The following is a 19,142-nucleotide window of genomic DNA, read 5'->3' as shown; positions in this document are numbered from 1 at the left end:
CTAATAGTGTTTATGAGTGGTTGAAGGCGCATTTTAATTAAGTCTTGTAGTTGCACTGGTATATATTTTAGTCCCTTCAGGGATCATTTAAATTTCCAATTTTCAATATAGGGCATGTAACCACTACATCATGTGGGAAGCAGCCTGGCCTTGAAGCAGTTAATCTTGCATCAGGGTGTGGATCCATAGACCAATTAAAACAAACAATTCTGGGAGAACAGAGGTTCACTGTTCATACCCCAGAAGATGTTTCAATCTGCCAAGAGTCAAATAGCCAAGGTAAAACGTGAACAAGTAGCATACATTTTTATGCTGTTTCCATTTCAACAGGGAAATTACTTCATAGAGCTGTATTTTGTAAAAATGGATTTTTAAGCAGATCCTTTTCTTTTCTAAATCCATTGAATCTCCTTACCTAAATCATACAGTCATAATATTTCTCATAGTCTTTGCAAGCTTCAGCTGTAATCCTAACAAGATAGGCTGTATTCTAACAATACAGATCAAATCTACTAGATTAAATTACATGAAAGCAAGGCAGTTACCTTAAAAATAAGAGTCTTAGATTTTGAAGGAAAGTCCTAGTCTTTAGACTGCCTAGGCCAATGTAAAGATAAAAAGCATGCTGAGGGCACCTCCAAAACTGATATGACATTTCTCATGTCCAACCTGGTCACTCAAGCTTACAATAAATCCTTACATTTGCACTTCCATCAATGATAGCAATTTAAAAACTGCCGACTCAGTCACGAGTTACCTCCATAAGGACATATGTACTGGTTGTTCAGCTTCCACATTTTAAAAAGGACACTGAATACCGATGTAAAGAACTTAGGTTTAGATCTCAAACTTGTGCACAGGGAAATCTCTATTGAAGTGACCTGAGCTTTATTCACATGCAGACACTCCACACATTCCATACAAAACCACAAACCTACTCTTCAGCCATTCCTTTTTGTCAATCCCAACATTTAGGTGGGTGTGTGTATATACATGTGCATATACAAGTACAATAAGTGCATACATATTATTTAATTTTAATAATATTGGAGGTCAGTTTATGGCGATAGGAATAGCTTACAACTTTTATATTAAAAATAATATTCTACTGAAATCACTCAGGGACACAGTGTGTGACCATCTAATTTAACCTTGACTGTGCAATTATAAATTGGATGTCTGGTCCAAACCAGTCACTGCACTGGTTCTGCAGTCAGTAGAGACACTTGTGCCACTGCAAAGGATGTCTCATGCTAGCTGAAATAAATGCTCATGTAGGATAGATTGGCCTCTTAGATATTTCTAAATCTCTGCTGACTTTCTAGCAAGTCTCAGAAGAGGAGTTGAACGGGGAAGTCAAGTTGGATCGAACAGTCGAGGGCTAGGTTTGACTGCCTTTGGAAAGAAAGATGGATGTATGGAAACAGCAATAAATCACTCCTTCTGAAATCCATAGGAACTTTCCTATGGACCTGAGCAAGGGTCAGATATCCCTTCCACTCTTAATATGTCCTTTCACGTGCCTGTTTACCTATGTATGCTTTTACACCCTTTAAGAACATTCAAAACATGGAAAATTTGTGCTACACATTCAGTCAAATAAAGTACTAGAGCACAGACTTACTGTCAGCTGAATGCTTTCTTTCAAGCTTTTTTCATTTGCTTATTTTGTTGCCCTCACTTTAAGGAATATGAAATGCTGTCATAAAACAACATCTAATTAGTGTGCAAAAATTATTGAAAAAATAAAGGGTTTCCTTCTAGTCCCTATTTCTACCAGAGAAACAGATGGATCTATTTCTTTCATGCTTTTCTGTTTTGTTTGGGGTTTTTTGAGGCACTAAAAGTCAAATGAGAACTGGAGATTGTAAATGCTGCTACTTCAGCTTAAGGTATAGTGGGTCAGCAAAGTTAAAAAAATTTAACAGTTCACAGAGAAAAAGGATGAAAGAGGGACAAAGCAACATAAGTTCTCTAATTGTATCATGTTTTACCTAGTGCTAGTTTTACCACCAAAATATTTTGAGGATGCCAAACAAAGCATGGACTTAGGAGAACCAGTGAACACCTTTCATCTAGACCTTTCAAAAGATTTTAATGAGATTATTAGAAAACGTAATGAAATCTTATTTTTTTACATGGTTGTCAGGAAAATCAATAGATAGGGGTAAGTGTTAGCATTGACGGACCGGATCTGGATCTATTAATCCAGATATAACCCTCTAACACTGCCAAAAAATGTCCAGAATTATTAACAGTCTTTATTAATTTTTGAGGGGGCCTCAAGATTCACATACAAGTATTCTTATTAATGTTCATGTTTGATGCTCTGCCATCACAAGACCAGACAAAATAAAGCAGTGGATCATTGCAGCAGTCCTGACAATACAAAACATCAGAAAGTCAAAGGTTATACTATATTAAATAGTATTGTTGTATTGGGTAATTTTATATAGAGCAGACTGATGATTTCCTTTTAGAACTGTATATGCAAAGACTTGCTACAATAGAAGAGAAAAGAAACAATGTTTAATAATTAATGATTAAGACAGCATAGTTATTATTTTAGTCCATAACCACCCCACTACAAATCCAGGGGGAGCCACCTATTTTCCAAAGTAATGCTTTTCATTTTGAATAGGGATATTGTCTAAATAACTAGTCACTGGAGGTTACTAAAAAAAAAAAAAAAAAAAAAAAAAAAAAAAAAAAAAGGACCTGAAGAATGGGATTTCTTACGAAGATAGTTTAAAACACAAATAGCTCAATGTGTTAAATTATTGGACAAAGTGACAAGGCTTTTATTGTTTCTTTAATAATGCTACTGTTTTCTTAGGAGATGATGCAGAACCAGTTATAGTTACGAGACCAATTTAATTACAGAAGACAACAAATGATGATTTGAGTATAATACTACTGTGGTTGATTTTGTTCCATTTATAAATTACAGTATCGTTTCAAAAGAGTCATCCTCCAGCACTTGTTACAGGCAGTGCTTTTTCTACAAAAACGTAGTCAGAAAATGCAATAATTAAGTGTCCCAAAACCAAAAACCCAAACACAATCTCCCAGGTGTACTCTGTAAACATTTCTCCAGAACCCTGATGATACTGTCTCTTTTATTGTGATTTTCTGGATTAGAAACCAAGTGAATTTTAGATAAAGGTTTTCTTATCACATCAGGAACAGCTGCATGTCCCAATCCAACACACAGAAAGAGCACAAATTTGTTAAACTGTCGTTTCCGTGCTTCTGCAGTGGCAGATCCATAAAAGCCTTGCTATGATACTCTCAACCCTGAAAATTACACACAAGTGTCTGAAGCTAGTGCTGAAACTGGTTAGTGCTGCAGACAGATGCCCTGAAAAATTTCCAGGCACAGCTTGCCCACAGCAATACCACGTGGCCTAAAACACTAGATTTATGACCACATTTTGCAGAAGGAGAAATTCTGGACTGTTTTATTTTCCGGTAATACTGACACACAAAACTGTAAGAATTTCAGAGAAAGTCAGGGAGGGAGACCAAAAGCATGTAACAACCATCACTAAATGTTCTAGGACTCTTCTGAATAAAGGAGGATAAGGAAAGATAGAGAGGAAGGAGAAAACTGACTGGGGAACACTGCTATAGTAGAGTTCTGTAAAATCACAAGAGCCATGCAGAGGTTGGGTAAGGAGCAGAAGCTCATTGCTTCTTCCAATAAAGGGCCTGAGGAGCAGTAGCTGGACCTAAGGAATTTCAAAGCTACTAAAGAGAACTGTTCATGTAACATCATTACACTGCAGAACTCCCTTCTGCCAGATTGTTAGAGCTTTAAGAAGCTCACACAGGTTCCAAAGCAAGGAGCCTAATGTAGGAGAAAAAAATATATAGAAATATGTGCTGAACCTCCTTGAGATGTAAATTATTAGAGAGATTGGGAGATTCACACAAGTACTGTTCTTTATGTGTCTCAATTTTGCATGCTTCCTTGGATTACCTGCTTTGAGCTACTGCTAGAGAAGGGATTCTGAGCTACAAACCTTTGGCCTAACCCAGCACAACTATTCTTAGAGGGCATATGAAAGTGCAGATACTAGCAAAAGTTAATTTGCAGTTTCAATTTCGTGAATAACGCTGAGCAGCACCACTCACCAATTACAAGGTGAATTACAACCCTCAGACCATATCCATGTAACAGTAACTTGCACAGCACACAGACTCTCAGGTGGTTTGTATCATCTGCCAGCTGTATTATTTTCCTCACTCTAAACAACCACCCCATGCACTCATATTTAAAAGTCTGGATACAGAGAAATATCATCAGTTATATTGTTATAATCCTTACTGAAACTAATTTGAAGCCAAAATCAATGGTCCATAGTAGCATGATTATGTAATTTACATAAAAAAGGGCAAAAAAAAAAAAAAAATCACAGCCTTTCCCTAAAGCAACCTAATTTTGCAGCAGCACAAAATCTAAAATGTCACCAGTTCAAGGAGTTTATCTGTTGTGGAAACAAAAGTTTTCAAAATATACTTTCTGATGATGGCTGCAGATAACTTAGTAGTGCCATTATGCAGGAATTCAAACTTGAACGGAAACCCTTCACACAAGTGCTGCAAAAAATATTAGTTTTCTGTCCTCTTCTGATTCAGCCTGAAGTAGAACTATAGCACACTACTGACAGATAAACCATGTAGTTTATGGCTCCAATGAGATGAACAATGAAGTACCAGAATCAGATTTACTATACCCACTATTTAATCAAATTGCATGCATTTGGAAAGAAAATTATCATTCTCCAGAAGAATTCTTATGAGCTGGTAACTGAAGGCTATCCTAATGGTAAGCATCACTAGAATAATTAAGTTCAGGTTTGTCAAGTAAATTAAATTGTATTATTTACAAATATTATGTAAAATAGTTAAAAATGGGAAAAGATTGCAAGCAATACAGTTTTGCTATTTTGTTTGGGGTTTGTGGTTCTGTTCTTTAAACACTGCTTGAAAAATCTAAACACCTATAAATATATTTTCTTTCAGAATGAAGCATGAACACAACCTTATTCATTAAGGACATTATGCAAATACATACATTTCTTAGAACAGGATGAAAAAAAACTTCTGTGCACTATCAAATCAAGGGGAAATTAAAACTGTGGCACTTCCATTAAACCAAACTCCCAGCCTCCTGTAAACTTACTCAATACTATTCCTCCCTTAAAAGAGGGAAAACTCTCACTGATTCTTCCCACCCCCCCCCCGCCCCCTTAAATAAAAGGAAAACTCTTTGTTCTCAAAATGCAAACAGATGCAAAGTGATTGAATTACTGTTGCTGGTTAGTGCTCTAAATGTTGTGAATACTGCTGTAAAAGTTTAAGAGTCCTCTGATGTGTACAAAGAGCATTAATTTGGGGGGGGGTGGGGGCATAATTAGGTCTTTCCTTCAGTCAACAAAAATAGATACTGAATTTCCAAGAGGAACTTCCCCTTTCTCCTTCTTTTAAAAATTAGTACTTCTGCTTCATTTGCTTACTTTATAAAATAGTATCATCTTCTTGTGACAAGGCCACCTTTGAAATATTCAGAAAAGAAAATCCTCCTTTTCCAATAGTACTTAATATGTTCCTCTGCCATAGATTATCAACTTTTAAGATTACAAGCAGAGAAATTAGGAAATTATTAACCAGACTTCAAGGAGGAGCTTGAATTCTGATTTGTTCTTTTTGTTCTTTCACATCTGTATTGTGATTACTACAACTATCGCTTCCATAATTGTCTATAGTACCTGAAAGAAATGATGAACAGAGAATGAAAGATGACTATTTTTGGTTTATACTACAACACACCATTATATTTCCTCCAAGACAGTGATAGTGACCAATCAATGCAGAAGAATCAATCAGAACACCTTGATGAACTTCACTAGACTGGTAAATAACATGAACACAGTAAGGCAAACCATACAGTAACTTAGACGAAGGAACTGCTTCATTTAAATTGCCATAAAATGTTATGAAAGCTATTTCTAACGAAAGATAAAATGTTAAAAAATTGTGATTAAAAATTGTTGAAATATGTGCATTCTGTAATCATTTACTTTTACATGCAAGGGAAGGAGTACTCGGATTAAAAACTAAAATCAGAAGCAAATCAGTGTTTTTGTTGTCTTCAAAGAAGTTTGAAACACAAACATCAGACATACAGTTAGAATAAAAGATAACTTTGCTGAAGCCAGCAGCACTACAGGATTGATTTGTGTTCAAAAGCCACTCATTACATTTTGTACAGCACTCTGCAAAGGAAACAAAAATTTGTGTTTTCCTGGTTATGCTCTTTTCCATCAGCAGAAAACCTCTGAGTATCTGAAAAATAACATTTATCTATTGTACACTAGGAAAACCCTGGAACACACAAAATGCTTGTCCTGCCTGGAATCCAGCATGATCAAAGACATTAAATGGATTTAGCACTAAAACAGTCATTCACCCTAGAATTCATCCCTTAGATGCTTATTGCTGTGCCATGTAAACCAACAAATTTCTTTTCCTTAAATAAACTGAAACATTCTGCTTCTCCTAGCAGTTTACACAAGTTTTCCCTCTTAAATGTCCTCAGTTAAGGAGTGGTTAAGCTGAGTGTCATGACTGCCAGTCTGTCTTAAGTACCACTTGTGCAAAAACAGCGAGAATCTGAGTCTGTGGATACACAGGATGATGCAAAGATCTTCAGAGAGAAAGTACAAGCTGGGAAAGAAGGGTACCAAGGTAAGCATGACTTTCAAGACCAAGCACGGGTGAACATATCCAAGAAAATATACATGGGAATGCACACTGAAGCCTAAAATGCCCATTGTAATCACAAATCATCTGCTTATTATTCAACCCACAAACAAAGGAGTCATTATAGTATGCCTGAACTGCAAAGAGTATGCCAGTGAGATTAAAAATAGAACAAAATTTCTTATCTGGTAACTAAGCAGTAGCCCTTTTCACAGGCCCTTTTTCTCTTCAGATTTACTTTATTGCAGGTACTCTGCTGCCTTTCAGCTTCTGAGAAATATTAAAGATGTTTTTGACAACACCTGGACAAATTTTGAGTCATACCATCCTTTTCTAATTCAAATACTATGCTGCTTACCACTTCATGCTACGTTACCAAGCGACCGTTTCTATCTTTAGTGCGAAATTAGTATTTTTTCTTACAGCGTGTAGTTAATGAAGGACAGAAGCTCCATGATTAATTTAATTTTAACCATAAAAGTAGGAGATGACTACACAAGGATGACTAGATAGGAAATCATCCTTTTATACCTGTCAATTTGTCAGTATCAGTCTGGAATTTCACTGTGAATTTATTTTCCATTTTATTCTCTGATCTAGACACAAGCCAGGCATGTAATATTTATCTTCTCAGTGATCTTTATCTTGTGTATTTGTACAGCAACTTGCACAACAGAGCCTTGTTCAGGACTCCCAGGCACTGCTGTGATAAAAATTAAGTGGCTGTTTTTCCTAGACAGAGTCAGGAAATGACTGCATGTAGGGTTCCATTAAACAACAAAGTCTATTAGAAAAGGATTGGAATCCCATTTTTTAGGAACTGTATGTCAAGATCGCAGTTAATCTACATAGAAAGAAAACCATCGTATGATCAAGATCTGCTTAGGTTCATAGAACACAAACACATTTTCTTGTGAACTATGTGACAATTACTCATCCATGGTTTGATACCCAACAAGTATTCTGCTCTTATAATTTGTTGTGACCTTACTTTAGAAACCTAAAACAAGGAAATAAACCCACAAAACCCAAGAACAAACCACCTTTGCCAAAGCCTGCATACAAGTTTTAATACTATAAAAACCTTTTATCGTCTACTTTATTCATCAACTTTATTATTTTTAAACCATTCTCATTGTTTGAATAATTTAAAAAGACAGAATTTGACATGCTGCTTCAGGTTATCTTTTTTCTATTCCTCTATTATACTTGTTTAAAAACATCAAGCATTTCCTGTCCTCTGCAGGTTTTATCATAAAATATATTCTAAATTATGTTGTGACTCACATGACACAGGTCAAAGTCTTGCATAGCTTACCAAGCATAACTTCCCAGCTAAATTATGTCAAAAGTATCTTCCATTTATTTATTAAAACGCCACACTTTAATCACAGGTCACTGAAGAATAAAAACTTCTCATTAGAAATTAAATACCTATGAAAAATATGTCTGCATTACGACTCGTATGTAATGGAAAAAATCAGAAAAGTGGGTGATCCTTGTAATTATATAATTTCCAGCCCTATGGTAGCTGACTCTCTATGAAATGTCAACCAGTGCTACAGGGCAAAGAAAAAAAAGGAGAGAACGTGAGGAATGTGTAGTTTCAAATGAAAATCTGTGTTTCGCGTTTCACACTCTGAGCATTCTAATACATTAGGAGACGACTGGAGAATCGTTACTTTTGCAAATAAGATATTTAAAATACAAACTAGCTCAGAAGCACAAATTTTTCCTTGCAATGAGAAAAGAATGTGTTTTCCACATATTGTTCACTTGTTCAACTACATTATTGGTAGTAATCTACTTTTACAATATCTTATACAAAAATCTGCTGTGAATGAATTCAGAGGCATAAAAAATACATATTAGAGGACATACAATAAAGTGCAATTTCATAGGGGAGTTCTGAAAAGTGGTGTTTCTGATATATTGTCGTCTTCCTTTCCCCAAACTCTGATGCAGCAGCAAAAAATGGGAAAATAAGTGTATAATGGAGATAGCATATTCACATCTAGAGGCAGGAGGTTTATGCTAATACTTCTGTCAGTGATATATTGGATAAAAACAAGATTAAAATCACAAAAACTTAACAGTAACTAATCTATATTTTAATAAAACATGAATAAAGAAAGTATAATATTGCACAGGAACATATACAAAAGAGACTGTACCAGACCTTACTGTACTAGTACGACCTGATTTTTGCTTATGATAAGAAAAAGGGTTGTAAAAAAGTATTACAGGAAAAACTGCTGAATGCTTTAAGTAAAATGAATATCAAAGAGTTCCAAATAACAAAAATCTTTATTAAAAAAAAAAATTGTACCTCAACATGTTGTCTTACCAGGAAAACTAAGCAAAAAATAATTTCAAATTTTTCAGTCAGAAGCCTTTTTAGGATGTAGCTGGGGCTACAATCATCCCTTCAACATGGCAGATAACTCGTGCAAAAATCGTTACTAGACAATAATGGTATCAACTGCTTCTGTTAAGCAGACGTGAGGAATTTGAGCAGACCCTCTCAGAGACTGCCTTAGTCCCTACATCTGTGCACATCAGCTACATCTTTTGCAATGTATAATTTGGTAAGTTCTTGCTGTGCTGTCATAAATCCCTTCTTTAAAGATGCAAAGTTCTCTTCTATTCCAGCAGTCTCTCCCTCTGGTTTCTATCAGTGACACTGCTCTGCATGCTGCTACTCAAGTCCCCCCTTCTCAGAGGGTTCCATGTAGGGCCCAATGCACCAGCAAAGAGGGTCCCCTCCTCTCCCACACCTGTGAGATTATGGGATGCTCAGGGAAAAGATGAAGGTTGGGGAACTGTGGCAGTTTCAGGTTGTAACAAGGGAGAAACGCCAATTTAGTGTAGTGGTTTTGGTTCACCAATTTTAGTACATGAGCTGCCAAAGCAAGCAGCACAGGAACTTTTATCTTCCCATGAATATGGGTAGGTATGGTATGCAGAAAATGAATGCAAGTTTTCTTTACTCTTTTGGGCAAGGACTCTACAAAAATCGTTTGCACGATTGTCATGTCAAGATTAATATTTTTTAAGATTTTCTCCAGATGAGAAGCTAAAACTATAAATGAGCTGTTCTGTTTTACAAAGGATAATTCTGTAATTTCTAACTATACCAAATAATCTTCCTTATTTCAAGGTTAAAGTTTTATGCGCTCATCTAAGTGATCCGTCTGTAGGTGATAAAAATATCCTAGGTTAGGAAGATCTGAGGCATACAAGAACAAGATGCTGAAGAACCATTTTTGACTAGAGCCTTGATTTGTCAGTCCTCTAAACATGCTGTAAAGCACATCTTTTACTATTCTCTGCTTAGGCTGTGAGAGTAAATAGATATATCTATATATGGTCTCTGGTTACTCCAATTATGCCATAATTATAAATGCACAGGAGAGACATGATTAAATTCTAGATGAATGCAGACAAAAATACTAAGGAAAGGTAGAAATAAAAACACATTTTTATGGTATAAGCTTGTAAACAGCGGTAGGGAGGGGGGTTTTATACCCTCTTTTCTAGAAACACAGCAGCAAGGTCATTTTTGCTCACACAGTAAGGTTTTGCAAGCAGTGGAAGAAAGATTCCAGAAACTGAAAGACAATATCCACTTATCCACAGTACTCTCTCTGTAAACCAGTTAAGCTCAGTGACTGCTTAAGAACTGGAACCATCAGGGGTTCTGCCATTACAGACCTTTGGTATCCAGAGTGTGAAAGCGGAGAAAAATAAAAACCAGCCTTAAAAATCTAAGAGGGTCTTAAATCCCTGGTGGAAAACACTTAGAGATAATAAAATACTCCATTGTTTTAATTTTAGGGTCTGGAGCATGTAAAAGTATCATAGAGAGTTAGTTCTTCCAGTGTGCGGAAGCATAGCTGGATACAATTAAACGTATACATAAATCAAAATAATTTTATGGGCCTGGTCTGGCTGAAAATGTTACTATTTTGCATTTTTTATGTAAATTATTTGTATGTTCACCAACAACAAAAAGGATGCAAGAAGAAAGGATACAGAGTCACATATAAAAGAAAAGGAAGAAGTTGTTTCTACAGTAAAAAATGGAAAAATTCTTAATATCATCTACTTAAAAATGCAAAAGATGCAGGTTTACCAGTAACCACAGTATTATATTTCTGAATACAATCCTTGCCCATTCACATTCTAACTTCCAAATCTTTCATCCCTTTCTTTTAACTCTTCTCTGGAGCACCTAAACTGATGTTGATACATGTATATATTTGCATATCTAGTCTCAAATAAGAATTAAATCCAGTATTTCCCACTGAACTACTTGAAAACTACAACACTTCTGTTTCTTTGAATATCAAATGCATTCACCAGATACAGAAGAGTACAAAGATCTGCTGTTTTGATTCTTAACGTTTCATCCTTTACAACTGGTTGTAACTTTAAAAATTTTGAGCACTACAACCAAGGCAAGCACTACAAGCAAAAAAGGCAATAGGAAAAAACAAAAAAAAAAGGAAAACAAGTTCTCACACCTGTAACAAGCTCTTTCACAGACCTCTTATGGCTTTTCCTTAAAGTTTAAATGAAAAAGAAAGTAACTCTTATTGCTAAATGCTTCTTTTAACATTCAGAATTGTTCACATTGGGTAAAGTTACATGTTATAGAGAAAAAGACACATAGAAAAAAGCTTATTAGTTTTATTCCTTACCTCCTTAATTTTTCAACACAACTGTGTATGAGCTTAAAAGTCTGAGGACTCCTTCAATGTCCCAAAGGAATCACATAGACTTTAGCCTCCAAGCACTTGGATTTAAAGAAAAGAGAACACAAAAGTAGCATTAATAACACTGAAATCAATTTCTTATATTTCACCTAGAGACTATACAACATTCTGATGTCAAATGGTTTGAAAAACCCCTTCAGAATGACATAATCATCTAACCAGTCATAATGTTACATTAAAAACCCTCCACTTTTTTTTTTTTTTCAAGCTAGGTGATAATGGTGTTTTTGTTGGTGGGCGGAGAACTGAACACACTTTCTGATTGGTGTCCAGGAAAGACATACCATATTTAAAACATTCATGACAACTGCAATATATTACAACTCTGATTCTTCATTTTTGTTTTTATTTTGATTATGTCTTTAAAGGAAAGTCTGTTTAGAAAAGTGAATGCAACAATGACATCAGTTTCTACTTTTATCACCTTTCAACTACTTTCATTCAGTTCAAAAATATCTGAGTCCCTGAGCTCTGACAACATGATAGGCATTTTCTGCTTGCTCATCATTATCAAATAAAAAAAGATCCTGCCTTGTACCCTTTTGTCACAGTAGGCTACATTTCATTCTCACTCTCACTGCACAACTCACTGTATTCATATTACCTGAGGAATAGATCCTCCTGCTCAAAAAAACTGCCTTAAAACACTTGACAGGAATGAAATGTATTTTAAAATACATTTGTAACTAAAAGTGTTATATATCATTAAATATACACAACAAGAAGATCTGCTAAGAGAAGAGCATTTACCAAGTAATCAGGCAGAGTCGGGGAAAAAAAAAGCATACAATATGATAAATTCTAGGTAACCATTACTACTTACTGGCCCTTAGCAAAACAGTTAATATATATATATAATATTAATTAATATATTATATAATATATTCATATGATGTTACTATTAATAAACAGTGATTATCAGACTGTTCAAAAAGTTAGGGTAACACACAGAAACCTACCTCTTTGTGATAAAGTAATACGTGAAATAAAGTTTGTATATTTATTGTGTTGGTTTATAAATCTCAATAAAAAAATCACTACCCTTATCCAGCCCGGCATTTTACTGACTGCATTCCTAGATGCATCACTGTAAGACTACAAGTTTTTGATATGCTTGATCATAAATTCTCAGTATATCAAGTAACAAAGATTTGAAGGAAAATAACAGCAAGTGTAGTTAGCCTGGATGCTTTTGAAGACGTGCTTTTCAATATGCATCTCACAGTTTATAATGAAGTTCCTGTCTTCTTTAAAAGACAAAGTAATTGTTCACTTTACCCTGAGTGACCTCTGCTGGCAAAATAACTTGCAGGCACACAGGTTAAAACCATTGAAAGTACTTTCATAGTTACATCATGAACATACACGCACAGAATTCGCTCATTTTTCCTGGTGAGAGGTAGATAACACTGAAAATTAAAACGCTTGCACACGCTCAGGAAGTTCTTGTCCAAGAAGCTTTGTTGCATCACCCAGTTTGTCACTCTCTCAGAGTCTTTTAAAGAACTGTACAGCCAGGACTTCATTTAGAGGCAGCATTTTTAAGTAGTAGCTACTGAACAAGTAGTGGAATGTGAACTACAAACCTGGAGTTTACTCTTACATATAGGTCTGGGGTTATACTGAAGTACAGAATAGATTTTCCCATTCTTTTTTCCTGGAAGACACAACTGAATCCAGAATGCAGCCTTGTCTATTTCGAAAGCGTTTTTTAGAATTCATGACCTGATTTAATTGGGTCTCACTTGACCATTATTTTTTGTAAAAAAAAAAAAAAAAAAAAAAAAAAAAATCTTAGCCAATCTCTGGTTTCATACATTCTTAATGGAGTATAACTCTATAAAATTTATTTTGAGGTATATCAGAATGGTACCATGAAAGGTTTCTCTTCAATGCAACACTCTAATTTAAAGAAAACTGGTCAAAACCATGAGATAACTACAATCCAGGGGAAAAAAAAAAAAACCAACCAAACAAACAAACAAAAAACCCCACAAACACCGACAATATATTCATTTACAGTGTATTGCTTCCATTATAAAAATAGCCACATACTATTAAACCAGAAATGGCAAGAAAACAAATCAAAGTATTAATTAACAACAGGTACCCAGTTCTGGCATCAATCATAGGTATTTCTGAGACAGCATGAAAAACACCTTTATAGAAACAACAGATGTATCATGATTTTGGTAGTGTAAGTGATATCTAAATTCTGAGGTGTTCACAAAAGTAAAGCACTCTAAGGAGTTTCGATCAAAAAAATTATTACAATTCACGACTGCTGATCACTGCAATATTCTACCATATTTAATAATGGCCATGAAAAAAAAGGGAAATGTATTAGGTCTCTGCCTCAGCAAATAGTGAAATCTATTTATATGCAAATAAGCTATCCATTTTTAGTTTGAGGAAAGACATAGGCATAAAGCTAAAAATAAATTATCGCTAGAAACCCTTAATGAAATCTATTTCAAAAACATAACATTTTACAAGAGCCCTCATTCATGTAATATTTGTTCAAGCCTAGGAGGGAATTGGTGTGTTCTGAACTTAGATGAGAGCTGATATCATGTTACTTCCCGTGCCAATTTATAAAATGCATTTATATCCTTGTATAGAAACAACTTGATAATTGTAAATGTACTGCTTCCTTATAAGTAAGTGTATTCTCATGCTACAAAGTAATTTTATGCTCATTTGACTACTGACAATTTTAAATTATTTCCTTTTATTTTTAAATTATGAAAACAAGAACTTAGGAAAATATCAATATTGTGCATTTTTATTCTAAAATTACAATTTTTCAGAGAATAAGGCCTCCTTTGAGAAAACTTGATTTCATGGCTCAAAATCCCAACTTTAATCCAGTGAGTGATTTTTGTTACAAAACAACAATAACAAAAAAGGAAACAAAACAAAAACCTAGACCCTTTCCTGCTATAAAGAAGATACCAATAATCTAAAATCTGTTTCTCTGAAAGAAAATTGTTAGATAACTCAACTTAAGCGCTCAGTGAATGCAGAAACAAAGAAAAGCAGGAAATATTTTAAAGTCAACCCCTTACATTTAGAGCCTCGATAGCTGAAGGCAAGACAAGATTTGAAAACACTAAATACCATCTCTTCTTAATCTTCTGAGTACATAGTTATTTTTCTTCACAGAATTTGAGCTCATGTGAACTACACTTATGTGGAGATAGGCATGGAAATTTTGACACTGCGCTGTGATATCTTTGGAAAGACAAAATATCTTTTTTATTATTCCATGTTTTCAGCCAACCAGCCTCAAACCCACTCATTCTCTGAATATACCATTTCAAATAAATCCTGCTTCTGCGGAATTCTGTTGAGTACCTTGTGAAACTCATTCAGCAGAAGCAGAAAGCTCTCCCCTCTACTACTTTCAGCCCCATCGCCTGAGGCCAGTGAAACCACATCCACCAGCACTGAGGACCCAGCATCCACTGGTGGGGCTGTACCTGCACAGCTCATGTGGGATGCTCATTAAGGACCATCTGCAGGAATATCACGTAGTGATAATGATGGATAATGAGCAAGAGGTAACCATTAGCACAAACTGTATGGCTAAAGAGCATCAGTCAAGTAAAGGGGTGCTCTGAAATCTGAAACTGGCCTGACTTATCCACCTTCCAAAAGTGCCCGCCACAGCAACTTTGCACTCCTCAGCTTCTATACAGATATTCACTTGCTCAGTTGCAACTGTGCACTCAAATATGGGGAATGAGACCCAAAAATGTGAAATTATTGAAAACGACTACTCACTAGAAAATCTGAATGTCAATGTTGTTTCTTGTGAAACTATAAAAACCTGGGGGTTTTTAAAGCAAACTACACAAAGATAGTTCAATTTCATCATGTTATTTAAGCATATATTTTTCTCTGTTTCAAGCATTCATTTCCTACATAAAAATTAATATTCAGCACACATTGTCACTGAGATTCTTCTAGATCGTCCTGAATTAATAATTCCAGATATGACTTTATCCCAAATTACAAATTAGTTTTAGCAAAGGACAGGCAACTCACTAGCTACTGTATTTTAAGAAGCACTGTAAGAAACATGGTTTCACATTTAAGTCTTAGAATTCATAGCAACATGTTTAAAATGGGGCATTTGCCAATAATGCTTTCACTCAAATTTTGAACTATCTCAACCTCTGGTTCCCGTACCAGCGGTACAAAAAGAATATAAAGAACAGAAGAACAAGAATATTTCCTTAATGGGTATAATAAATCAAAATTACACCAGTAAGAAGCAATTACAGCATATTTAACTTCATAGCACTCTTACCACTCAAGTCAATCTCTAAAATTATGTGTTAATTTTCATTCAAGTGATACTAAAAAAAAAAAGCCTAAAATTTTCCACCCAATGCACCTCTTCTTTGACCTTTTCATTGATCAAATTGTCTCATATTCCCTTAAAACCTTTTGACTACAGTGACACTATTAGAAAGGCCATAGCTATTTAACTTGCTGTCGAAATCTGCCAAGAACTGCATTCATAACATTACTAAAAGGATGCATTTTTCAAAGACTGTGGTCTCTTTATGCGTCAAACTAATGTCATACCTGTCAATTCCTTAGAACCTACAAGCTGCTCAATACCAATTACTTTTTCAACACTAATTTTAAGCTTTGAATATAAGGTGAAGAGGAGGGTGATAACAAAGCCTTTCTGATTATTTCAGTACTTCTCGAAAGGAAGGATGACTCTTACTTAAAATTCACATTGATATATGTTGGGACTACTGCTTTATACCTTAGCATGTAATAGAGATTGGCATTTTAAAACAATGCATATCATGATGCAAATAGCAATAAAAATTAGAAAAATCAGTAGCACCACCTTAACCTAACTAATTCTACAAGATTTCAAGTAGAAGAAGAAATATAAATTCCAACAAATTCACAGAGAGCATGCAATCCCAAGACTTGTGGAAACACTTCAATTTAGCCAATATCAGAATTATGCCATATCAACCATTCAGCAGCAGTCATCAATGGCGGTGACAACAACAGTCTCAACACCAAGATGGCTGAGTGAGGAGAAACATCACTAAGAAAACTATCACTGTCTCACTAATGGATGGAGGTACCATTAAAGTTTTCCATTATCAGCTTAACTAAATTACTAATATACAAGAACTCTGCATCTGCAAGTGGGGCTCTAAGAAGCATCTAAACAACACATTGATGAATAAGATTTTTTTCATAGACTAGATTTTTTTAAAAAAAAAATCATTCCACCATCAGCTAAGCAGAACGGTCCATCATGACACTCCCCTCCACAAAAGAACAGTGGACGTACAATAGACAAAGTAATAATATCTGGGTCCTTTGCATTAGGAAATGATCAGTAAAGTGTTCAACAAAATACACAACCACTCATCTTTTGTCTCTCTCCCAAAAGAAATTTATGCAGGTTTTAACACCCAAAACACAGACAATAAACCTGCAAATAGAGTACAAGGTATAGTAACTGAACCACTAAGACTGCCTTACCAAAGCTGACAATTCCTACCATGGACTAACTTCAAAGAAGAAAGACCTACACAATTATTTAACTTCACAATTGGAGCTAAATTACTTGTCCCTAAAGTCCAGGGAAAAAACATAAATCAGAAAATAAAAAAAGGAACCCTTCTTCTCCTCTTCCCACCACAGGGATATTAATATGTTATCTAGACTAACAAGCCCACTAACATGTCACTATGGGAACCCCTTTATGAAATTATTAGATCAAAGCCATTCTCTCATAAACAAAACAGTAAATCTTCTCCAAGCTACATCCAATTTGTCCTGAAGAGTTATGCGTTATAACCCATCTTTTCACCCCTCAAGTCTGCAAGAATGCCACCAGCAGCACATGTACCAGGCCCCTAGACAATGATGGCATCATGACCTACCAGGAATTCTCATGACTACAAACCAAAATATTCATAGTTAAGTTCAGATACACAGTTTCTACTTAACCCACAATAATCCTTTAAGAATTAACTTCTAGTAATTGACACATAATATACTGACACAATCCCAAAATATACTGACATGACAAAGAAGATATTTAAAACAGCTGGATCACCAAACCTTTGCTAAGCCTGTATTTTATCACTGATTTTCTCTAAGTATTATACTTCTATCAAGCTGATATATGCCTACATCATAAGTTTCATAGACCTGTGATGAACATCTAGGGTGTCAATTTCAAAATTGCCACATACAGGAAATCCCCAAACATAACTTATTCCACTGAACTAGTCACCATCCAAAGTCAGTCAAACAAACTGCAACACACAGCCAGATACTCTTATATTACCATATTATCTTCAGGAAGAAGACATATGAGACTCACCTAAATAGCCCTTTATTCAAAATTTTATTACTCTAAGAAATAGTTTTTTCTAAACTATCAATCGCAATTAGTTAATTTAATTTACTACAAAACCCAAACAGAAACCATGTAATACCAGTTGTAACATACTGCCCTACCAAGACATTTATACAATAAATCATTAATCATTTTTATCTACACTAGCAGAAAGAAATCATATCAGAATGATGCCTCTTAGCATTTAGATTAACTAAACTCCTCATTAAATGCAAATTTCCCCAAGTCTGGAAAGTACCAGATTAAATTAATTGTGATTGAGTTAGAAATGTAGATCTGCTATTATGCTTCCAAAATCTCATGATTAATACCTGGAAAACTGACATTTTACTCTTGCATTTCCTGAAAAGTACTTGGCTTAATGCTGTGTTAATCTACAGCTAAGCAGACAAAAATCAAATTCCACAAAACAAATTCAAATAATCCATAAAACTTAAAATATATCCATGGGGGATATCTTTGTAAATCAATTAACTTCCAAAACTGAAGCTAGAAAGAAAAATTGATAGCTTTATTGTGTACCAAATACCAAAGACTCCACAGAGGAACTTATGTTAGGACATAACTTTCACACTCCTCCATTAATTTATAATCTGTCTTTTTTTTTCCTCCTAGTAAATAAGACTCATATCCCTTCTTTCTGTCTCTTCCTCTTGTCAAAATTATATTCATGAGAGGTGACAGCTATCTTTCCTTTGGGATGATCTGATGCACAATTATATCCAAAGCAGTGGTCCACAGGTTGTATTCCACATTTAAATTTGGTGCTCCTCTCAGACCTGAGAATGACTCCTGGACACAGGTCCTTTCTCTAACATCTGAATGTCAGAACTACAGAAAATCAACTATTTGAAATACAGCATATGCCATTCCTTATTCAAGACTTGAATCCTCTGGGCAGGTGAAGGGAAAAAAAAAAAAAAAAAAAAAAAAAAAAAAAAAAAAAAAAAAAAAAGAAGTGAAACAGGACAACTGAGAGAGACTGAAGAGGTTTTCTGGAAGCCCTGCTACAGCTATCTGTCCTTCCATACAGATTAGGAGCCACTGGAAGAGTCTGAACACCATAACTAGTGGAAAAGGACTACAATGACTAGTACAACTCATTCCTAGAGATTAGGGGAAAGAGAAGCTTCACCTAAGCAAGTTTTGCTTCTTTCTAACCAGTTATTCCTAATCAATAT

The 19,142-nt window shown here is 35.0% G+C and overlaps 1 long non-coding RNA gene across 2 annotated transcripts in view; it reads right to left on the bottom strand.

Moving 5' to 3' along the window:
- Window positions 1–19,142, bottom strand: part of LOC120753067 (uncharacterized) — a 131,406-nt gene that overhangs the window by 6,523 nt on the left and 105,741 nt on the right. For both annotated transcript variants that reach the window (XR_009207871.1, XR_005700944.2), the window contains one exon: window positions 11,472–11,566. This is a non-coding gene — a long non-coding RNA (uncharacterized LOC120753067). The remainder of the gene's footprint in view (window positions 1–11,471; window positions 11,567–19,142) is intronic.

This window comes from Hirundo rustica, chromosome 5, assembly GCF_015227805.2.
Source record: "Hirundo rustica isolate bHirRus1 chromosome 5, bHirRus1.pri.v3, whole genome shotgun sequence".
In the NCBI taxonomy this organism is placed as follows: domain Eukaryota; kingdom Metazoa; phylum Chordata; class Aves; order Passeriformes; family Hirundinidae; genus Hirundo; species Hirundo rustica.
The sequence above is the reverse complement of the archived record's forward strand: the minus strand, read 5'-3'. Positions and strand labels throughout refer to the sequence as shown.